Source organism: Protobothrops mucrosquamatus, unplaced genomic scaffold (genome assembly GCF_001527695.2).
Source record: "Protobothrops mucrosquamatus isolate PMUCROS unplaced genomic scaffold, P.Mucros_1.0 scaffold_294, whole genome shotgun sequence".
Taxonomy (NCBI): domain Eukaryota; kingdom Metazoa; phylum Chordata; class Lepidosauria; order Squamata; family Viperidae; genus Protobothrops; species Protobothrops mucrosquamatus.
This window is the reverse complement of record NW_015386370.1, coordinates 183,738-208,885: the sequence shown is the minus strand read 5'-3', so window position 1 is coordinate 208,885 and position 25,148 is coordinate 183,738. Positions and strand designations below refer to the sequence as shown.

General features: G+C 40.6%; 1 protein-coding gene and 1 non-coding gene across 2 annotated transcripts in view; both read left to right on the top strand.

Annotated features, from left to right (window-relative positions):
- RABGAP1L (RAB GTPase activating protein 1 like) overlaps positions 1-25,148 on the top strand; it is a 213,847-nt gene that overhangs the window by 65,266 nt on the left and 123,433 nt on the right. The window lies entirely within an intron of this gene.
- Positions 15,452-15,556, top strand: LOC114923941. The gene has a single exon (XR_003810741.1). It is a non-coding gene; the product is annotated as a U6 spliceosomal RNA (small nuclear RNA).

The window sequence follows — 25,148 nt, the reverse complement described above, 5'->3', positions numbered from 1 at the left end:
CGGATCCGCAGTGGCTTCAGTTAGCCGCTTGGCACTTGAGCGGGAGAATTTAGCCAGGCAGTCATTTTCCCCGGACGTCATAGCGGTAATTCAGGCCTCTAGACGTCCTTCGACTAACAGAATTTATGACGCCACATGGAGGCATTTCTGCACTTGGTGCGCCTCCCGGAGGTTGGATCCGTTGACAGTATCCATTCCTTAGATTTCCTCTTAGAGGGCCTGAACAAAGGCCTGGCCTATAACACTATTCGTAGACAAATTGCTGCCTTGTCCTCAATTCTCACTTGTGAGAATCATACGCAACTGTCACATCACCCGACAGTCAGGGCTTTCCTTAAGGGAGCTGTTCACACTGCTCCTCCCGTAGTGCATAGATACCCCACGTGGGATTTACCAAAAGTATTGCAGGTTCTCACGGGGCCACCATTTGAACCTATCAGGTCTTGTTCTTTGCACTTCCTTTCTTTGAAAGTCGCCTTTTTGATCGCCATTACTTCGGCAAGGCGTATCTCTGAGCTGGCTGCGCTTTCAGTCAGAGGTGACCTCTGTACCTTTCTGGATGACAGGGTGGTCCTCCGGTTGGACCCATCCTTCATCCCGAAGGTCAACACTTGGTTTCACAGGTCTCAGGACCTAGTTCTTCCAAATTTTTGTCCTCGACCATCCCATCGTCTGGAAAGGCTGTGGCACACGTTGGACGTATGACGGGCCATGCATCACTACGTAAAGCGTACAGAACCTTTTCGCAGAACTGAGGCTCTGTTTGTGTCTTTCCATCCTTCTTCCAAAGGTCTGAAGGTATCATCTTCGACCATTGGAAGATGGATCAGGGCATGCATTTCTTATGCATACAAGTCTCAGTCTCTTCAGGTTCCGGCGAATGTCACAGCTCATTCCACACGTAGTGCAGCCACGACTGCGGCTTATTCTGCACAGGCTTCGGTAGAAGAGATTTGTCGAGCAGCCACCTGGTCTTCTCCCTCTTCCTTTATAAGACATTACAAACTTGATCAGTTTGCGGCAGCTGATGCGGCCTTTGGCAGGAGGGTCTTGCAGAGGGTGGCGGCGGCTCGTGACTCACAGACCTAGATTTCCCTCCCATTGGGGGACATGGGGGCTTGGGTATGTCCCATCGGTGGAGGCTACATCTCACATGCTGTAGAATGGGCGTTGTCTTACCTGAACGCCATTTCTCAGCATGTAGATGTAGCCTCCACACCCGCCCGTGTTGGTGGGTCTAGGCTGTATTTTCAGGAGGAGTGTTGTGTCAAATCAAGTGTGCTTCGCCTCNCACAGCTCATTCCACACGTAGTGCAGCCACGACTGCGGCTTATTCTGCACAGGCTTCGGTAGAAGAGATTTGTCGGGCAGCCACCTGGTCTTCTCCCTCTTCCTTTATAAGACATTACAAACTTGACCAGTTTGCGGCAGCTGATGCGGCCTTTGGCAGGAGAGTCTTGCAGAGGGTGGTGGCGGCTCGTGACTCACAGTCCTAGACTTCCCTCCCATTGGGGGACATGGGGGCTTGGGTATGTCCCACCGGTGGAGGCTACATCTCACATGCTGTAGAATGGGCGTTGTCTTACCTGAACGCCATTTCTCAGCATGTAGATGTAGCCTCCACACCCGCCCGTGTAGGTGTGTCTAGGCTGTATTTTTCAGGAGGAGTGTTGTGTCAAATCAAGTGTGCTTCGCCTCGTCAATCAACAAACTGGGGAAGGACAGCCCAAGGAGGCGTGGCCAAAGTTTGATCTTAGTCTAAACTGAGCAAGGAGGCATTGATAACCCGCCGGTGGAGGCTACATCTACATGCTGAGAAATGGCGTTCAGGTAAGACAACGCCCATTCTTAATACGTTATTTTATGAAAATAGAGTTGCTCTATAAAAGAACATAACTATATACTGCAGATAAGCTTCATTTAAATAATTTATATTAACAAAATAGATTAAAATGTGATATGTTCTATAGAATTATCATTAAATATCACCTTTTCTATAAGCTAGAACTTTGTCATATCAGTTCTGTTCAGAATGATAAGCACAGATTGCTAGTATAAGACTTGAAAAATCTATACAAGAAACTGTAATAAAGTTTCTAGTTGCCAGTTTCTATTACTGATGCCTTCAGAATGAGAGAGGAAATAGTAGCTAACAACCTCCGTTGTGTATACTACAGCATTTCTTCCAACTACCACTTGAGGCTATCAGAGAGAAAGAAATCAGCAGACCTTTATTGTGCTCCATTATCTACTAAATTACTACCTGCTGCACTTTTAGCTATTTTTTTCCTCTTTTCTTTTTCCTCACAATTACTAATCTGTAAGCCTGTGGGCAGGAATTACCTTCTTTCTGATCTTTGCAAGGTAGCCCGGGAACTCTTTGGGTTGAAGACTAGGATAGGATAAAAATGCTTTTGCTGTTATAAATTCCCAATATATTATTTTTTAAAAAAATAATAATTAAATATTGTGGGCAAATATTACCACTATTCCACAGTTGTTGAATGGCTTAAATTATAGTCACAAGAAAACAGGAGTGTAAGAAGGAAGCTTCATTAATTACATAAATGTTCTAAAATATTGAGGCTTAAATTTTTATCAATAAGCAACTTGTTCCTGCTTGAAAAATGATGTATCTTGAAAAGGGTATAAGGGGTTAAAAGGGTAAACTAATGGACATCTTTTTAGAAATTGTATTGTACTTCCAGTTAAGTAAGTATAGGATTGCAGTCTTATTCACCAGGCAAGAAGTATTTTGAGGGAAAAAGAAGAGGAAAGATATAAGACTGAAATTTTCTGGAGAAGCTTTTGAAGAATATCTCCAAATTTCTTAACATAATTAAGGTTTGGGAGTTATTTAGAGAGAAATAACACCTTGTATACACTGTGTTTTCCCGAAAATAAGACCCAGTCTTATATTTTTTTTGCATCCAAAAGAGGCAGTAGGTCTTATTTTCCAGGGATGACTTATTTTTTTCCTGACACCTGCCTTGTCTCGCAGCAGTGGCACTGAAAGACCCGTCCAGGTGGCCACTGGCCCACTTCTGCGGCCACTTGCGGCAGGAGGCCCCGTGCCACCACCATGAGGTGAGGAAGGTGGGGGAGAGGGTGGAGCTGCCCCAAGAACCCAGTAGACGCCCAAACACTTTTTGCCCAGAGGGAGACTAGAAGCTTTGTCTGCTTGCAAATGGGGCACTTAGAAACCGAGAGATTGACTCCATCTCCAAGCATCCCATTTGCAAGCAGACAAAGCTTCCATTGGTCTCCGTCATTTCTCTCTCCAGGTGAAAATTGTTTGGGTGCCTATAGGGCATTTGGAAACAGCGCTCCATTTTTAAATACCCCATAGGCACCCAAACACTTTTCGCCCAGACAGAGAAATAACAGAGACTGGAAGCTTCATCTGCTTGCAAACAGGGCACTTGGAGATGGAGTGAATTGCACGGTTTCTAAGTGCCCCATTCGCAAGCAGACGTAGCTTCCGGTCTCCCTCTGGGCGAAAAGCACGTGGCACATCTAGGTCGCCTGCCTACCCCCCCGCCTCTGCCTCTGTGCTTGGAGTTACCTGTGCTGCAGCAAGGGGCCAGCAGGCTGTGGCTGCTGCTAGACACCATTGGCCCCCACGCGCTCATTGCCGCAGATGAAGCTTCCAGTCTGTCATTTCTCTGTCCGGGCGAAAAGTGTTTGGGTGCCTGCTTGCAAATGGGGTACTTGGGAACGGGACTAATGGCTCTGTTCCTAAGCGCCCCATTTTCAAGCAGACAAAGCTTCCAGTCTCTGTCATTTGTTTGTCTGGGCAAAAAGTGTTTGGGTGCCTGTGGGATATTTGGAAACGGAGCGCTCTGTTTCCAAACACCCCATAGGCGCCCAAACACTTTTCACCCAGAGAAATGACGGAGACCAATGGAAGCTTTGTCTGCTTGCAAATGGGGCGCTTGGAGATGGAGCGAATTCTTGGGAGTTAGCATTGCTGGCATCTCTTTCACCTGAGCCCCTCGTGCTGGGTAACTGTTGTCACCCAAGAACTGTTTTAAGGTTAGGGAATCTTTGGGGGGATAGCCAGCTAGCACCCCGACATGCCCCCCATGCCCCCACTTCAACAGCAGAAGCCGCACCTCCCCAAAGCCCCTGCAATTACCTATCGACAATCGCATGCTGCTCCGAGGAGGAACGCTGGAGGAAAATGTGCGGAGGTGGGAGGCTCAAGGAGAAGGACACGTGGCCAAGGGTAGGAGGTAAAAGATCCTAGACCCGCCACTGATCAGGTGTAGCAAACCTCATGCAGCTCCAGCTGAATCTCCACCCTAAATCTGTGTGGGGCTGCCTGCCACCTCCAAGGCCGCCGCCGATCAACTGGAGCAGCGCGCGCCAATCCTGGGCTCAGCAGAGTCCCAGCGATATCTCAGGCAGTTCCAGCTGACTCTCCCAGAGGCCTGTGCAGCGCTGCCACCACTTTACCTCATCCACTTTTACACTTTTTTTACACTTTTTTTACAGTGCTTTTCAACCCGTCGTATGCGTACCACCTGCCAGGTGCCAACGTACCACCAGTGGTATGCGTACCACCGGCTGAAAAGCCCTGTTCTATATCACATGGAGGAGGAGCTTGAGGGAGGTTGGAGTTATGAAGCATTTCATCCAGCCTACTGTGAGTCAGGTCCCTCCTTTTGGCCATGAGTCTCTGGGCCTCTACAGGTATTTGTCAAGCAAAACAGATAGCAGATAGGTGTTGGGTGTTGTAGTTTTTCCTGGTTAAGAGAATGTTAGAATATTGACTTCATGAATACTTTCCATCTGGTTGATTTTTGCACAAAAAACAGCATGTATGAATAAGAAAAAATATAGAAAAATATATCATACTTTGTGGAATGCATAGTCTTTTACCCTATTTCCTTTTCAAAAAGAGTATGCATTCAACAAAGCATGATGGTTGCTTTGAACACTTCCTCCATGGCCTTTTTTAGATGAGGTCCTACATACCAAGTATGATGCTAATGATGTAACACAGGTTGCCCCATCTAGCTGTCAGAGTTTGGGTCACCAGCATCTTGCCTTCTTGCATTCTGATACTTGTTTCAGTTATTCCTCTGGCTTTACAGCATGGAAAGACAGCTTAGATGTTTTTCCTTGTTTTTCTTCTATTCACCAAGAATCAGGAATAGTAGCCAAAGCAAACTATATATAAGCAGAGAGGACAAGGCTTAAGGCAGGCACGAGGAAAAATATGTTGAGCAGCCTTTACAAAGATGTATATACTGTAACTAGGCTTGTGTTGAGCATGTGTGATAGAGAAATTTCCTCCACAGAAGAGGGTTCTGTTTTGGTCTTTTGGTTCTTACATACGTCTCACTAGGGATAGCTGTTATCCAGGGGTGTCAAACTGCTGGCCTGTGGGCCGGTTGTATCATGCAGAGGCTGCGCCCACTCCAGCTCCGGCAATGTGAAAAAAGTCACGATACATTGCAACACATCATGTGACACGGTGAGTTTGACACCCGTGCTGTTATCTCTTTTCTCTCTCTAATTCCTACCTTGCAACACCATCCTTAACTTTCTATCTCCTGCCATTTCTTGGCCTGTTAAGCACATGATATTAAGAAATGGACTAATGAGGGGTTTACTTAAGCTGTATTGAAGATTATATTACTATTTTTTTAGTTACATGAGTGGCTAATGAGATAAGATAACAAGGTTCATTAATCTTGAGATGTCAATATAAAAATGTGGGAAGTATTTTAAGAGAAATTTGGTTAAAAATAAGGATAAAATGTCCTGTAGTAAAGAATTAATTCATGTTCAAAGTACCCCACAGGCAAAGTATTTAAGGATGAAGAAAACACCTTTTAGGCAACAATCCTATATAAATTATCTGGGCGCCTGAATTAAATAGGATTGCTTCTGGTTTTTTTTAAATCATTTCTCTTTATAGGTAGAAGACATAATTCCATACAGTATTTGTATTCATTTTAAATCTAATTTAAATGAATTTTATTTTCAACTATTTATTCAACACAAATTCCAATGCTATGTTTGAATATGTTTGGAAAGGATCTGTGATACCCTATTAACCAGTTAGAATGTACTATTTTAAAAGAGATATTTGTTTGTAGTTCATTAACTTTTCCCAATTTGATATTCTTCAGATGTATTGCATTTTGGCTCTCAGTACCAGGAAATAATGCTGGCTAGGAGATTATAGGAGTTGGAGAGCATCCAGTTAGAAAAACTGATGAAAATATTATAATTGTGTAGTGAAATGTGTATATTTAGATACCTACTTACATTTAAATGTGTAACTATATTTTTGTATAGAAAATAGAAAAAAAATGTACAACTTAACCTGCCTCCAGAAGTTGTGAATGCTCCAATACTGGAAGTTTTTAAGAAGAGACTGGACAGCCATTTGTCTGAAATGGTATAGGGCAGTGATGGCGAACCTTTTAGAGACTGAGTGCCCCAAAACCGGCCCTGCCCCTGCCCCTCAACTGCCCCCCATCTGCCCCCGCCCATCTGGAGGGCCACTCACTGCCTCCACGGCCCACTGATCGCCCAGGCGGTCCAGCAGCGCTATGGCAGCCATGCCCTCCACCCGTGCCCCACAGCATCAACTGCGTGCGGCGGGGCATGAGGGTGGAGTCTTGTTCCCGCGCCTGGCTGCCATGTCCTTGGCTGCATTGCTCCATGCAGGCCACGCTTGGGGGCAATTTTCCTCCAGGGGAGCTGCTGATGAGGGGGCCGTGACGGGAGGCGGGGCTGGGGCGATGGCGCACGTGCCCACAGAGATGGTTTTGAATGCCGCCTCTGCCACGTGTGCCATAGGTTCGCCACCACTGGTATAGGGTTTCCTGCCTGAGCAGGGGGTTGGATTAGCAGATCTACAAGGTCCCTTCCAAGTCTATCATCATCATCATCATCATCATCATCATTCATACAGATTCTGAGTTTAGGAGAATTTTATAGTAGCTGAAGATAGGACCAGTTCCAAGAAACAGGATATAGGAATATTGAGGGAGAAAAAAAGTGCAAGTGAACAATACAAAATATTACTATAGTATCAATTCATGAAAGCTGTTTTTAATTTCTCTCATTTTGAAATGTAATTTTCCTAAAAATAGATTATTCTCCCATGTACTTTAACATGCATTGCTTTTCTTGGCTGTAATCTCGTTAGAGCAAAATAAGTTTTAGCTCTAAGGGGAAGAAGGATGAGTAATTAGGAGATTAGTTTAATTAAAGCAATTGAGTAGTGGTTAAATTTGTTCAGTTTGGGATTAATTAAGTCTCTTATTAGTGACAAGGTATCTGTTTCTATAAAATCCTGGGAAGTAATAATAGAATATCCTTTATTAATGGCACTATTTTTATAGAAGCCCTTACTATTTGAGGTTTTCCATTGGGTTTTATCATTCTAGCATCTTATTACTTTCTTCCACTTTCTTTTCAAAGTTTTGTTTGTTGTACTTCCAATACAGTTTAAATGGTTGGTATGAGGGATTGATAAGGAGACTGGGAGAGTGATGAAAGAATATAAACAACCAGAACATGAGAAGGAGTCTGTTGTTAGTTTATCTTGAAAATGGCAACTGATTACAGGTAGCAAGAAACCTTAGAAGAAGTGATTCAAAATATTTTGCTTGGTGAGTTCACTAATAAATGAGGGTTGTAAATGCCTCTTGGGGCTTCAATGATTCAGTATTTACCCCTAATTCTAACATTAAAGTTTGTGTAATTCTTCCTTATATGTGTAATTCTTCCTTACATGTGTAGCATTAAATGCTACAATAATTCTATAGACCAGTATTTCTCAAATTTGGCAGCTTTAACATGGGTGGACATCAACTCTGAGAGTTCTCCAGTCAGTACACAAAAAGGTGAGCACCCAAAATTAAGTTTAAATAATAATAATGCCATACAACATCCACATCTGCCTATTCCAGGTTCCTGGGAAGGACTCGATAGGTGAATAAAAATGCTAGATTCAGTCTGAACATATGGGTAACAATGCAACGAACCATGATATTAACAGTGAAGAAGAAAAAAGGGCATTTGAAGAATAACTGAAAGACAGTGAAGAAGAGGCAATGAAGCTAATATACCAGAAAGGCTTACTGAATACTGCAGAGACCAAACTGCCCTTCAAAAAAAGAGCAAATGAACAAAAAAGAAACATGGAAAGACAAAATATTACATGGCCAGTATATTAAAAAAAATAACAGACAAAGCAGATAATAAGACCTGGCAATGGCTAAGAACTGGAAAGTTGAAAAAAAGAGACCGAAGGACTAATTCTAGCTGCACTAGACCAAGCCCATAAAGGAGAATACTGTGTTTTCCCCAAAATAAGACCGGGTCTTATATTGTTTTTTTGGACCAAAAGACCCATTAGGGCTTATTTTCAGGAAATGTCTGTTGGCAACCACTCACCCACTCCATCCCATCGTCTGGTTGCTTTTGGTCACAACTGGGCCGGAGACAGCATGTCGCAATGGTGCCGCCGCCATGAGGTGAGACAAGGCAGGTGGGATGGTGGAGCTGCCCCATGCGCCCCGTACCCACAGCCAGGCCACTCTCTGCTTGGCGACCTCCCCCCCTGTTCAATGACCTAGCTGCCTACCTGCGTCTTCATTTTCACTCTCCTCCCGAGCTGGACTGCCATGCTATGGAGGATGGGCAGGGGAGGCTCAGTCGCCTTACCCAGTTCCTCTCTGCCATTTTGGAGCCAGGGGGGAGTGATGGCGAAAGGCTTCTGCCGCCACTGTGCATCAGCTGCATACGCCACTGGAGGGGTTTTCTTCGGTCCCCACCGGCCCTGCCCCACCCTGCCAGAATTGGCAGCTGGAGTCACGGCAGCATGGTCTTCGGAGTGCCCCTGCTGCCAGCCCTGGTATAACTCTCCCGTGGCTGTGTGGATAGAGCTGCGAAGGTGACCGGTAACTGAAACCGCCAGCCCAGGGACGATGCCAACTACCACCCTCCAGAGCTGCTGCCATTGAAACTATAAAATACAGGTGGTGAATGGGCAGCAGACAGCACAACGTAGCGCCCCAGGACCCAAGTGGCAGGCGGAGGAGGAAGTGGTAGCCGCTGGGTCCTGGCAGTTTACTGTTAGCTGTCATGGTTCCAATCGACAGAGACAAATAAAGCAGAACTCCGAGGCTTGCAAATTCCTCAAAGAACATGTTTATTGATACAGAGTATCAGCACTTCAAAAGTGAAACCAAGTCTGAAGAGATGCATAACAATTCCCCAGTAAGAAATCCCACCCCTAAAGGTATGCAAGCAACTACGTTTCCCCAATCAGCTTGTTGGCGGGCTTTTCATGAAAAGCCCAGCCCGCAGTCTCGAGAGAGAGAAAGATGGAGAGAGTCTGTTTTGTCTAGCGCAACACCTGGCAAACCTCCCTCCCTCCCTGCTATGAGGCAACTAGGAATGAGAAGGAAAAAGATGGCTGCAGCCATACTCATTCTAAAGTTGACAGTAACTTCTTTGGCACTTTCTTGCTTGGGGTATTGTTTACTTGACTGTTGGTCTGATGTTAATCTTGGAGTTAATCTATGCTGATCTGTGTGTTATTGCTGGTGAGAGGTCTTGTGTATTTTTGTTATCAAAAACTCCCTGACCATTCAACCCAATACAGAACAACCAACACAAACCCTAAAAAGAATTATACTGCCATACATCACGGGTATCTTAGAAATCACCAACATACTACTACAAGCACATGGAATCAACACACAAGCCAACTAAATCCCTTCAAAACATCCTAAGCAAAGCAAAAGACCCAGCAACTCAAGAAGAAAAAACAGGACTCATCTACAACATACAGTGTAATGACTGCAACAACCATATGTAGGACAAACAGGCAGAAGTCTGGCAGAACACATCCATGAACATCAACTAGCAGTTAGAAGTTAATTTCACAACATATAGCCAGACTTAACCACAATTTCATTTGGGAAAATGTGACCATCCTAGACTAAGTCAAGTCCAAAAACGCCAGGGAATTTCTAGAAGCCTGACACTCTGACAAATTAGCCATCAATAGACACATAGACATTAACAACAGCATCCTAGACCACAGGTGTCAAACTCGCCGCGTCATGTGACATGTCGCGACGTATCGTGACTCTTTTTGCATTGCCGGCAATGGGATGGGCACGGCTTCGGTATGATGAAACCGGCCTGCGGGCCGGCAGTTTGACACCCCTGCCCTAGCCTTAAGAACTGTCCATAAGAAAGACAAAAAAATTCTGGATAGTGAACCGGCAATACCTGGAGACAGCAGACTAGAAAAGAAAGAACTAGAGAAGATAACAAAATACAAAATACCAACAAACAGAAATAGAACGACTGTGGCAAAAGACAGCAAAGGTAGTCTCAGTAGTAATATGAGCTTTGGATGCAATTCCAAAACAACTAGAGCACCACTTGAACTCCATCGACATTGACAAAATTACCATTAATCATTTGCAAAAGACAGTTTTACTCAGAACAGCTTACATCTTGTGACGATACCTTTAATACCATCAAACATCAAGATACACCTGGGAAGGACTCAATAGGTGGGTAAAAATGCCAAATCCAGTGTGAACATTTGATTGACTGTGTGACAAATCCATAATAATAATATTTACTTACCCTTAAATCTCAGGCTTGCAGCTTGTGAGGAGCCTTGCATAAGTTTGCTACCACATCTTAACTGCAGCAGCAAAGATCACTTGGTGCTCCTTTGGCAAGGATTGAGCAGGATTTATAGGAGCTCCCACCAAGTGACCCTCTGTGCTGCAGGTAAGGCAAAGCTTGTGCCCTTTATTCTTTCCAGTTGTAATTGTAGCCCACCTGCCCCAGACCCTTCCTGTCCACAAAGGAACACCTCTTTCCAAAATGGGTTTAATTCATTTCCCTTCTTCAAAAACAGTTTAAATACTTGTTGAGTTGCAGGTTGCATAAGATGCATGATCAATGTTAACTTTGTAAAGATGTTAATTTTTAAATTAATAATATGTTTACGTTCAGAATACATCCAGAGAAGAAAGAATGGGAAAAATGAAAGATGGGGCTATCTAATTACATTTTGTATAATCCTCCACTTCCCTCCGCTCCCCTCCTCTCTGCTCCTCTCCTAAGCAATTACATTGATGTTAAGAGCATATTCCTCAAGTTAATGATATGCCCCAAAATGAACAATTGCTTTAGTCCAATAGCCTTGGAATTCTCTCTTTGATGACAGGATGTACTGTATTCCAATAATGAATTGTTTATCCATGAAGGCATCTTAAAGATTTTATACTAATCATTAATATTTATTATGGTCCATGGCCTGAAGAACAGGAAACATTTATCATATTTTATAATATAGATAGTATATTTTAAAGAAAAAAGTGAAATAAAAATAATTAGATATGACTGGTGATAATAAAAAATAAATGTGGGTCTGTATATTTATGATAGTGCCTAGTGATCTTTGGTTTTTTTTTATAAAGTGTGATATATGCACTAGAGCAGTGGTGGCGAACCTATGGCACGGGTGCCAGAGGCGGCACTCGGAGCCCTCTCTGTGGGCACTCGCGCCACCGCCCCAGTCCTAGGCCTTCAGCTGGGTTTTATAAAACCTTTTCGCTTTAGGCCTCCGCCGCTATGTGCAAAAAAAAAAAAGGTTCAATCAATCAAGTCAATTTCAACTTCTCGCGGGAAAAAAAAGATCTTGCAAAGTTGGAATTGATTGATTGAACTTTTTAGTCCCACCCAGTCTGCTGTTACCACTGCAGCCACGCCCACCAATGGGCCACACCCACACAATTGGCCACACCCAGCCAATGGGCCACACCACCTGGCACCCGATGATGCATAAGTGGGTTTTGGGTTGCAGTTTGGGCACTCGGTCTCTAAAAGGTTTGCCATCACTGCACTAGAGTAAGTTCAGTTTTGATTCTTAATATCATATTTACACAACCTATTTATGCAGGAATTTCTATGAACAATTCCTGCATTTTATCTTATAATACACATTATGTAATAAGTAAACAATTATAATGAAGTAGAAACCTGCAGAGATTTGCAATATGTTTGGTTGGTAGCGCCTTATCTGTTCATTATCAGCAATATGCTCATTCATATGCCTCATACACTGATAATGTATGCACATGATAGTTTCATATTCATATATTGTATTGTGAGTTTCCAGCCCTGTCACACTTGCCTCGACTTGAACCCTACGCAAGAACAACCTATGACTTCATTTTATGAGAAAGATAGTCTTTACTAAAGGTCAAGTGTAGTATAGTAAGGCAAAGCCAGATCTAAGGTTCGTGCGCCAAATTCCCAAGCATAATTCCCTTTCCCAGACCTTTTCCTCCCCATTAGCCCTCGATTGTCCAATCATATTCAAACTAGATGTTGTTGTAATGGTCATCCTTGGTATGCAGCTATATTCCTTCTCAGGCAGTTGTCCTTGAATTTGAGTTTCCAGCTGGTACAGTGAACTGTGGGATCTTCCTCCCCCCCGCTTTGGCTTCCCTCCCCTCCTCCCCCCATAGCTCATGGCACATTGGCACCGAAACATAGGTATAAGGTGACTGTGGTGTGGCAGTTCTGACATATTCTTTGTTCTGAGAACACAATACCATAGTCCCCATAGCCCCAGTAATACAGTAGTGACAATTTGTTGGAGGTTGCAGCAAAAGTGGAATTGAGACAAAAAGTGATCATAGAAAAAAAAGGGGGGATATTGAGAAATAAGGGGTTTATTTTCCTTAACATATAGTCTACTTGGTCAATATGTAAATAGGAAGGGGGAGAAAGTATGGTGATAGTGATGGCAATTCCACTGGCATATTTATACCCCTTAATATGGAGAGGGCTGGAATGTTTGTAGGAGAATAAGCAAGCAGATAGTAAGACTACTGGTAACAGAAACAAAACAGAGCAACAACCTAAATAAGCAACTGCACAATAATGTTGCCAATATTCTGGATCTGGTGACTTTGTAAGTGCTTGCGAGGAGTTTCCCAATGTAGAAAAGCTGACTTTTACTGATTCCTCTTTCCTCTTATGACTTCAGTGCCCCTAAAAATCTCCTTCTACTCTCCGCTTTATTCCATGAGGGTCTTCCTTTGGATGCAGTTGCAGATAAGAGCAGAAGAAATCCTACTATTGCTTCAGTATTTGGTTGTTTATATGGTAAAACATTTTACTGACCTTCAGAAGATGATGATCCTGACTACTCAGACCTTCTACTATAGACCTTAACATTAGATGGATTGTTTTAAAATATGAAGAGTTATATAAGTAGGATTGAGCACCATCTATTTTGAGAGACGGTAATTACAGCATTTTTGAAGAAAAGGGTTATTTAAAAATAGCAGGTCAGTGTAAGAGAAAGTTAATTAAAGCATGAATAATAGTGATTTATATTGTGGTGTCTACAGCTCTATAGTTTCTATAATGGATTATGCATGTCTCAAAAAGTGTATTGTTGCACAAGTGCAAAGAATCAAATGTTACACTCATTCCTGATTGTACCACATGAATGTGAATGCTTTGGCCTTTTCTTGCTTCTAATTGTCCCGTAGACTGATATTCAGGAGCAATTACCATGCTGTACATAGTTTTCAGGAGAATATTAAAGGACAGAAAGAGAGACTCTTACATTCTTACACTCTTCTCCTACCTTGAGCTCCTATTACCCAATGGGTTTTCTTTTCAGAGATTGTGCATACAAGGAATTTCACATGTAAATTAAATGATTTACTGCTATATAGACACAAGGATCTCATTTCAAGACTTAGAGAAATGACTTTGGTTAATGATGGCAATGAAGCCAAACATTATTGTATGAAGAGGCATATAAGCTAGAATTGCTGAACTGAACAATTCAAATAGGTATTAGGCTGTAATGAGTGGCAATTACAAAGACCAAACGTTGGTGTTTCTAACTGCTGTAAGCTGCTCAGAGTCGTGAATTTAAGATAGGTTGCCATATAAATTGAAGTTATAAATAAAAGTAAATTAAAAAGAAAAGAAGAAAGTAATGATATTCTACACAATGGAAAATTATTTTTTCTCTTTGACTGCAGTCCCATGATTACAGTATTCTAAATCTTTTAGCAGTCGTGCTAATAGTTATCCATGACTTCCTTACAGATCAAGTCATTGAAAGAGTTCTAAAATAAGAGATTGCAAATTTTTCTGGGCCAAGAACCTGGAAGTTGCAGAAGGCTATTTAGACTGGATTAATTTTTGCATTAGAACCTCCTGAAATATTGACCCTGTCTGCCTGCCTGCCTGCTTGCCTGCCTCCCTCTCTTTCCCCCCTTTTTACAATAACAATTATGCACTACCCAGAGTCACTTCTGTGAGATGGGCAGTTACATAAATTTAGATAAACAATAAACAAACTAACAAATTAAAAACATTTTCATTTTCTAACAGTGGCATCAGAGAGACTCCTGCAGTTCTTTGGATCTGTAGTCATCATGCCTATAAGAATGACAAATCAAGCCAAACTACCTAGTTGTGTTCTTTTCTCTGCAGGTTTTACAAGAGCAAAAAGAGGTAAACAAATCTCATAAGGATCACAACTTTCTCATACTTCTTTGCTAGTTGATTCATGTTCTCAACTCAGTTTTAAGCAAGAGCCATGGTTACTAATGTAACAGCAGTCAGAAACATTTGAGTTTTTTTGCTAATTTTCAGTTTTTACTCACCAATGTCTTCTAGACTGGATCAAAACAATTTGGGAGATTTCTTTAAACTCTCCCAATGGAACCAAAGATAATCAAAAGCTATTACCCACTTCAAAGGATGGAGAAAGTCTGTCTAAATAGTTGCCAAATAAATTGAAAAGCTACAAATCTAAATCGTACTCTTTAGACAGGTCTAATAAATCCAGGTCACTGTAGAGCAGAAGTTCTAAATGAGGAAAAAAAAACCACAATTCTTTATAAGACCCTTCAGCAGAAGAAATGGGAGGCAAAAAAGAGATTATATGTGGAACAAGGGGTTGGGGATTGGTTGACATATAATAATGGTAGAGAAGAGGAGGTGGAAAACAGCAAGTGGGGCATAATATTGAGAGAACGGGAAATCAGACACAGGCATCAAGCATATAGAGAATATTGGAAAGATGTAGTAAAAAGTAGCAGTAGGCTATGGAAGAGGAAGATAGAGTTGGAGATGGGGAAAACTGGGGAGCATAAAAGACCTGTGAGAACATCAGCATAACAGACACCCTGCCAATCCATTTTTTGTACTTGCATCTTGCAGTTAAAGGGACAGCCTCCCCCACACTGATTCATGCTATGTCAGAAGAACTGCTCTGCTATGATTAGCAATTGTATTATGTACTTCACTGAAGCATAGAATAGAATAACCTTTGGTTGATGGATGCCGCAAGCTGTCATGCAGAATTGTGCATTGTCAGTGTTAAAAAGATCTTCAGGAACAGGTTTCCGCTTGCATTGGCAGAGTATATACTAAAATTGAAACGATACAGAGAAGATTAGCATAGTCCCTTTGTAAGGAAGGCATTCAAATTTCTGAAGTGTCATTCATTCATTCATTCATTCATTCATTCATTCATTCAATTCATTTATTTATTTGGGATGACTTTGAACAGCCTTCAAGATTCAGATGTCTCATAATACTACTCTTTCAGCTCTTAAGCCTTTTCTTTTTTTAAATTGTAATTTTATTAAAAACTACACTTATGAGAGAAAATAAAAATTTAAAAAGAAAAGTTTAAAAAGAAAATGGAAGGTGCAGAAAAAAGTGAAAAAAATAATATAGTAAATAAAAAGAAAATAAATATATAAAGAAATTAGTTTTCCCTTCTTCATAAGAATAAAGAATTTTAGTATCACATTTTCTTAAAATACAACAAATGATCTCTTCTTCCCATGTCTCATCTCTTATCTATAAACAAATTCTTAAAAACTCCTCATTTAATTCTGATCAGCAAAAGTCCATTAAGCAGAGATAAGAACATATGTATTTTAAACTTGTTCAAATTAAACTTTATATTCCTTCCGTTTTGATCTTTGGTCCCTTAAAACTTGATTTATTTTCATTTTTTCATTATCCATTCTCACAAAATTCTTCAAAGCTTTAGCCAGCCTCTTTTGTAAATTCAATGTAGAAAAATTACTCAGGTCACTCTCTTTACTGTTATTTGTACTGTATATTCCTTTTAGTTGTTAAGACATCAGCCAATTTATATGTCCAGTGTCGCATCTTTTTCCATATCACTCTATCATTTTAAAATCCATTTTCAGATATATATTTTTCTTGGCCAGTAATACATGTTCATCTTCCATAACGTATTTTATCATTTGTTGTATTTTAAGAGACGGTGATTATTTATCTACAGATTATCTATAAAGGGACACTCTTAAATTTAACTTCTGGGTCCTTTGTTTGAAAATATCCTTCAATATGTCTAATGTTAAAATATTTTACTCCGTTCTGTATTAAGAATGTTAAGTGATCTTCTCCTTTAATTCTAATCATTAGTTTCTTCTTGTTCCCTCTAAGTTCCATGTTATCATGCTTTTTAAAAGGATTTCAGAACAACAGCTTTCCCCATGGGAAGAATTCTTATAATTAATTTCAAAACCTTATTTCAAATCTATCTGGATCTTTAATCCAAAATCAATTTTCCAAAATCAAACTTCTAATCAACCTTTTTCTTTAGCCTTTTAATCCTTTTTTGGATATACAAACAATTGAAAATGTTCTTCCAAATTATATTATGAATGAATGGATATAACATAATTTGTTATAAACATAATAATGGATATAATATAATGGATATAACATATTATAACATATAACATTATGGATATAACATAATAATGGATATAATATAATGGATATAACATAACTGTCAGTGTCTACTTCAATATCTCATCCTAAGAAAGTAGAACTCTTGGAAACAGTTTCTTCCAAAAGGAGCTTTTATTAGGAGAAGCTGATAGCAGGCATAATAGACAGGATCTGAGGGTTTCCCGCCAGATTGATAGGTAAAAAGTATCCCAAGCATAACCCCACCCCATAGTTCATCCGGTCAGTTCAAACAGGCCAATCCCAAGTTGTTAAGTTCGTTGTGGGAAAAAGGAGATAACATCAGGCCGTCTCCTGGCTGCAGCGATGTTTAGGCGGCACTTCGCACCTTCCGTTGCGAATGCGGAGATAAAACAGTTGCCAGAGGTATCTTCCATTCTCCTCCCCCCTTTACTATCTGACAACAGGGGGAAGAAGGTTCACAGAGGAAGAAATGCAGAAACAGCAAAGTGTTACATTATAGCGATAGAGGAAAACAAGGCAATAACCCTCAAGCGCTTCCCCCTTCCCCTCCAAGAGTATGGCAGAACCCAGGGAGAGAAGAGAATGCGGTTCGGGTTTAGAAAGGAAAAGAAAAGGGAAAGGACCTTTAGAATATGGGTTCTGACAATAACAGGAAAGGTAAGGCTCAGAATGAAATAAGACTTGCAACAAATGTCAAAATTTTAAAAAAAACTTCTTTCAACATGTAAAATGCCAGAAAAAGTCAAGGAAGCAATCTATCCATGAATGGGAGAAGATGGCAAGGAAGTGATGGGCAGCAGGAAAAAAAGCAGAGCTTGCTTAATTCATTCTTTTTATCTGTCTTCATGCAAAAAGAAAAGGCCCAGCCTACCAAAAACAGAACTGTAAAACATAGACTAGGAATAGGAATAGAAATTAAAATAGGCAAAAATGTGGTAAGAGAACACCTGTCCACCCTAGACAAGTTCAAATCACCAGGATCAGATGGATTACATCCCAGAGTTCTGAAGGAGCTGGCAGACGTGAACCATATCTTTCAAAGATCCTAGAGCACTGGGGAACTACCAGAGGACTGGAAAAGAGCTGATGTGGTTCCTATCTTCAAAGAAAAGGGGGAAAAATGATCCAGGAAACTATAGATCAATCAGCCTGACATCAATACCTGGGAAGATCCTGGAAAAGATAATCAAGCAATAGATCTGCGAACACCTAGAAGCAAACAAAGTTATAACCAGAAGCCGACATGAGTTTGTCAAAAACAGATCATGCCAAAAAAATCTTATTTTATTCTTTGACAAAGTGACTAAATTAGTGGACCAGCAAAATACTGTGGACATAGTATATTTGGATTTCAGTAAGGCATTGACAAAGTAAACCACAACCTACTTCTTGGTAAGTTAAAAAAAATGTGGGACAGAGAGCATCACCACCAAGTGGAATTGTAACTGGCTGACAAATGACACTCAACGTATAGTCCTTATTGGAACTACATCTAAATGGAGGGAAGTAAGCCCTGGGGTTCCCCAAGGTTCTGTTTTAGGCCCAGTACTCTTCAATATCTTTATAAATGATTTAGATGAGGGAATAGAATGGGAACTCATCAAATTTGCAGACAACACCAAGCTGGCAGGAAACAGCCAACAATCCCAGAAGATAGGCTCAAGATCCAGAAGGATCTTGACAGACTTGAACACTTGGCCATATCTAACAAATGAAATTCAATGTAGAGAAAAGTAAAATTTTACACTTAGGCAAAAAAAATTTTCAGGTTTAGAATAGGTGGAACCTGGCTCAATAGCAGTAACAGAGGATTTTGGAGTCCTAGTGAACAATTACTTAAGTATGAGCCAGTAGTGTACTGCAACCACCAAAAAAAGCCAATGCAACCCTAGAGTACATTAACAGAGGGATAGAATCAAGATCATGTGAAGTATTGGTACCACTTTATAATGCCTTGGTAAGACCATACTTGGAATACTGCATCCAGTTTTGGTCACCACAATATAAAAAATATGTTGAGACTCTAGAATGGGTTGTCAAACTGCTGGCCCGCAGCCTGGTTGCATCATGCGGAGGCTGCACCCACCCCAGCTCCAGCAATGCGAAAAAAGTGATACGTCACGACACCTCACGTGACACTGTGAGTTTGACACCCATGCTCTAGAAGGAGTACAGAGAAGAGGCTAAAACATATGAAGAATGGTTGCAGGAATTGGGTATGTCTAGTCTAGTAAAAAGAAGGACTACGGATGACATGATAGTATTCCAGTATTTGAGGGGCTGCCACAAAGAAGAAGGGAGTCAACCTATTTACCAAAGCATCACAAGGTAGAACAAGAAGCAATGGATGGAAACTAAGCAAGGAGAGAACCAGTCTAGAACTAAGGAGAATTCCTGACAGTGAGAACAATTAACAAGTGGAATGGCTTGCTTTCAGAAGTTGTGGGTGAGATTTTTAAGAAGAGATTGAACAGCCATTTGTCCAGAATGGTATAGGATCTCCTGCTAGTGCAGAGGGCTGAATTAGAAGACCTCCAAAGTTCCTTTGAACTCTGTTATTCTGTTAATTTCAAAGGAAACAGGAGGAATATATTATTTTGGGAAACCCAAATATTGCAATTCCTGGTTAGGCTGTCATTTGGTTTGTGGAATTTGATTTTCATACCTAATAATGAAGGCCATGATGAATAATGGCCAAGTTGGCCATTAAGAATCCTGTTATGAAGATCCCCAGAGTGCCTGGAAGGACTTTCTAGAACAGTGATGGCGAACCTTTTAGAGACCGAGTGCCCAAACTTCAACCCAAAACCCACTTATGTATTGCCGGGTGCCGGGAGGGCGTGGTCCACTCGGTGGGCGTGGCTACAGTGGGTGTGGCAAATGGGTGGGCGTGGCCAGCCCGATGTTGCTCATGGGGAGGGACACCTGTGAGGGCCAGGCAGGGTTGGGGGAGATCCAAGGGTCTCTGGCGGGTGGGGTGGTGGGCAGGAGGCTAGTGCTGTGGGGTGAGGCAGGGCGGGGGTGCCATGTCGCAGGGCAAGGCGAGGCAGGGGCCAGGGTGGCTCCTGCCTGACACCATCGGCCCCCGCACACAGAGGCCAGCAAGCGCATGGGTGCTGGGATGCATCCGACCACGTGGGACCTCGGCGAGTTAGCGGGCGGCTGGTTGAAGAGGACGGTTGCCATCTCCGGGGCATGGCGCGCGTGCCCACAGAAAGGGCTCCGAGTGCTGCCTCTGGCACGTGTGCCATAGGTTCGCCACCACTGTTCTAGAAGATATTGGCATGTATTGAAAAGCATTTCCATGTACTAAGAATTCCATGTTTAGCCTGCAACAGAAGAGCAATTTGATTAAATTGCAAGAGTAATATTGCTACTCTTTTAGGTAACAGCAAGAACAGGTAGTCTAACATACTGATCCTCCTATTCCTAGCAGCCATGAACTTCTTGCCTGTACAGCCTTTCCTAGAACAAGAGAAATAAGTTGCTAAGGTGATACAAATTACAAAAATAAATGCTGCATGGTATCATTTCACATGAGCTTTTAACAAATCAATGAGACATTTCTGGGAAAGGGGATACATCCTCAAGAGTTGAGAATTAGGAATAGGTCAGCCTGAAAATAAGTACTTAAAAAGAATAGAGCATACTACCATGTTTTAATTATCTAAATGCCTGGCTTAAAAACAAAAGTTGTATTATACTGGCCTTATGGCTGTAATAAATATTTGAATTGAGTCTAGTCATAAGTGTTTACGTTTACATCAGAGTTGTAAACGTAAAGTCCATTTATGAGGAATTAGATACATTTGGTTCATGTTATATGCAGAAACTTAACATTATTGAAGTGTTGCATTAATAAGATGTAAATATATTTCAACAAAGACTAATTTAGGGCTAAGAAGAAAAGAATTAAAATAATGGTACAGCTGGTATTACCTCTTCAGTTTCTCCAAAAAACTAAGAATTTGGTCTGACATAAAAATGAATTTAAAAAAATCAAATTATTTTCTATTAGTATTTGAGGGGAGAAAATGGGATGCACTTGTTGTTTGTGACCTGTGTTTCAGAGATTTTTTTGCATTAACTGCTAAAATGAATTGGCTTGCTTTCTCTTTTAAACTAATTCATAACCTGAATTTCATCCCACTCCCAGTCCAAATAGTTCTTTTCTTTTCAGATCTTTTTTTTATATTCATTTTTTTCTTAGAGCTTTTACTAAGCTTCTGGTTCTTATTTTGCTTTCCTTCTATTCTTCCTTCTTGAGATCTCTTAAGCAGATTTGCTGCTGATATTGTCAATTTGTTTCATAAGGGTTAAATATAGTTTTTGCTCTGTTAGTGTAATTGATTTATTATTTAATCTAATATCTAATATACATTCCATAATCTCTGAAAAACCTTAACTGTAGTTTTTAAGAGAGATTATGTAAGCAGTTTTTTAATGTTGCTACTATGAATACAGTGATTTTTTAAAAAATAATGATGAATATCAGACCATTTACTAATTATATTAGTAAAAGATTCTAATATTTTTTTCATTAACTTGGCCTTGCACTACTATTGCCTACAGCTGCTGGAGGTGTAGCACATGGGTGGTTATCAGTGAAGCATAAACTCAGTGCTAACACTAGAATAAAAAGACAGATGGCAGAATGTGCTATTTATAGTTCATTCCAACCTGCCTCAGGCAAGTACTGCCGAAATGGTTACAAGAAATGCTCTCAGTTACTAAGGAGATGAAGCAATGCTGTCGACAAAAAGTCTAAATTTCTAGTCTTAAGGAAAATTTCTGAACATAGGAAAATAGTTTTGGGTATGCATGTTCTAAATTCATTCTGGGAAAGGGAATCATAACTCTCACTTTCTTTGCTGAAAATGAATTCAAAGGAAGAATTCAGTATTTATTTTTATTGTGTTGACCATAGATGGCTTCTGTACTTGTGTACTTTTCTCTGGCTGTACAAGAGAAGAAAAGGGGGATGGATCCAAGACCTAGATTCTGGGGGATGGATTCCTTTTCTTCTGGACAAACTTTATCGGCTTCCCTGATAACTTTTCGAACAACAACAACTTGGTGACCCTGGTTGATACAGTCTGGGATTCTCATTTTTCTCATTCTCATTTGCACTGAAATTATCTTCTCCCAGAAGGAGCAGATCTGCTTCTCCATACAGAGACAAGATCTGCCTTTTTCCTCTTCTCTTACATTGTCAAATGATATAGAGGATTTGAAGTTAACCTCTATTCTTTGTCAGACAGGAAGTATGTTTCAGCAACAAAGACATATATAACCAAGTGGAATTATTTCTTTGTCTTCACTGAAATGGCTTGGCTTCATTACATGCACTCTTCACCACATCCACATAAAAAATGAAACAGGGTGACCTAGGCCTGTCTTTTTCCCAGGTCATTGGCTCTTCCTATGTATTGTCTACTCAAAGTGTTCATTCAGTCTAGGTGTATCCATCACCTCTCCCATTTCAAACTGAAGCTTTTGGTCTGTATTTGTAATGCTCTTATCCAGAACCTTTGATCAACGGAAAGTTGTGCCAGCCCTCCACCTGGCTTATGAACGAATGCAGCATCTTTCAAGATACTGCATTCCACACCCATCTTTTCTTCCAAAGTGTGTTTCATCTTTCCACCCTATTCAGGTCCTCATTCTTCTTCTTCTTTTTTTAATGATACAAGATTATTGAATCAGTTAAGGCATACTGGGAGTGCCATGAGAGCAATAGTTTGTCCATTCTTTTTTATAATAATAATTACTTTATTCAAGGAAAGTTAAGATACAAAACACTAAAAGAAAAAGAAAAAACACAACAAACAAGATATTAAAAAAGAAAACATGTCTTAAAAAAGACTAACATATATACACATAACATCCTCCTTAGTTGAATGTTGATTAATATAATATGACAATATTAATTTCCCACCCTTACAAAACAGGTCAAAATAATTTTTACTCAGCTATTAAAACTGTTTAGAAATTGTTAACCTGTCATCTATATACTATATTATTAATAATTATTAAGAATTATCCATTCTAAAGGGATGAATGAGCAACTGTTTCTTTATATTCAGGTTCCTAAGAAAATTTTAAGCCTCAGTGCATCCTTGGTATGGAGAAGGGGTAAAACATTTTTGACCTTTTTCAGGAGAGATTATTCCACCAGAATCAGTTTATATCAGTAGCCCCTTTCAGATATCCCTTTGTTTAGAACGGATACACTGAATTTCAACCTGATTAAATCCTTTGCCCATCAATTAATACTATTGATTTGAGCTTCATGCCCCCCAAAATGATGCATTATTAGAGGTGCATTTTTCTCTCTGGTGATGTAGCCCCTATTCCCCTCCAGGTTTCTGTTGTTGATTTGAATCAGAAACCAAAATGAAGAACTCATTACTTAACTGTAATTTTGGATCTTTAGCTAGTTATCACTGAACTCACACAAACCCCCTTTCTCTCTTGGTGTTTCAACATTGTCAATATCCAGGCATCTGTCTTCGTTCCAAGAAATGGAGGAGATTAATAGAAACAACACACAGTATATAAATTGTAATAATGGAGTGTGGGGCTTTCACCAAAATTGCTACTCTGCCTCTTCACCAACATGCTCAAAGTAAAATGCATGGTTATTTCTTCAATGTTATTTTCCTTCAACCTGTTATAGAAGTAGATAGAAAAGGATAATTACTGATTTGATCCTGAGATTCAAGGCTGCAGATATTTTAATCTAAGTCTCATCAGTCATGTTTCAGTTCTATTTTGCTCTGCACTTTATTAAAACCAAGGAAGTGTAGATGGAAACATCTATAGTTAAATGTGTATAGAGAGACCATTTGTTGGACCACAGATTTTTAAAAGATTCTTGGGGGGCACAGTTGTACAGGGAAAAATATGCTGCAATTTATTCTGAACCGTTTCTTTTCTTTGGCAATAAACGTAGTGAAATAAATAAATATTTATATAATAATTTTCCAAGTCTTTATTGTAGAGGAAAAGAAAGAGTTAAAGATTGATTATTCCTAATTCAAGCAATGTTAAAGGATGTACAAAGTATCACCTAAATTCTTTTTATGATGCTGCTTTTGTTCTTCCAATTGAACAAAAAGCACTAAATATACATGTTTTAAATAGTCAAAATGCCAATGTTAATTCTACTTTAATTTGTTTACACCTTGCTGTTTAATATTTTTAAACATGTTGACTAACAAGCTGTTAGTTGCATTTTAAAACCTACATGCCATAATTTTGTAATAAATATCTTGAATTTCATTGTTAACCGTGAAACAACTTGTACCTTTATTCTGATAATGATGTTATATGTTGACGTTGTCAAAAATAGAGTGCATATTATTATTACATTCACATTTTATAATTTATTATGACTTCATGGACTGCAGAACTTCTCAAAATGAAATGAGAGCAAAATGTATTCTACTAATTAGCCTATTGTAAAGTTCAATTTCATTAGTTTTGACTAAGAAATTTATGCCGTCTGTGGACTTTTTAAATATTTGTTTCAGAAAGTATATAAAATTTGAAATGGAGCAGCGAGTTCTGCAGCATTGTTATCAATTTGTTGCATTATGCCCTTTTATATTATGAGGGTATTTATGTGGTAATATCTAGCAGCTTTCAGAAGCACTACACCACAGATACCCCGTATATACTCGAGTATAAGTCGACCCGACTATAAGCCGAGGGACCTATTTTGCCACAAAGAACTGGGAAAAAATGGTGACTCGCATATAAGCCGAGGGGGCATTTTTCAGCACACACACACATTTTTCCGCCTGGGCTAATCGGCCTCTTTGCAACCCCACCCCTCTGGTAACCGCGCGATTGTAGCACTTTGCACAAAGGAGCAATAGTTGATAACACGCCCCACGTCAGCTGGAAGGAAAAAGCTGGGGGGGGAAGCGGGGGGGGAAGAGCTCTGCCGCAGAAGTGCGGGTCGTGGGTGGGCGGCCATGCCATTCCAACCCCTCCCCCCGCATATGTATTGAAAGAGTTGCGTCTGTAATTAAACTTTGAACTCGGCAACCTGCAACGCTGTTGTCTCGCGTTTACATGTCCCAGCAATTCCTCCTCCCAAATCGCCCATCACCCCCGATTTTTTTTTTTTGAAAAAAAAGGTTCGACTTTTTATTTTTATTTTTGCTTTGAGCTTCCTCAATCTGAAAGCGGGGCTGTCAAGCCCCACAGGGCTTGCCATACACTTGTGGGGATTGGGGGACCGCCAGCCGAACGCCGCCGCCGCTGCCCGGCTCATTGCCGCTGCCGCCGCCCATCATGTTCCTGCCGCCGCCGCCCAGCGTGTTCCCGCCGCCCAG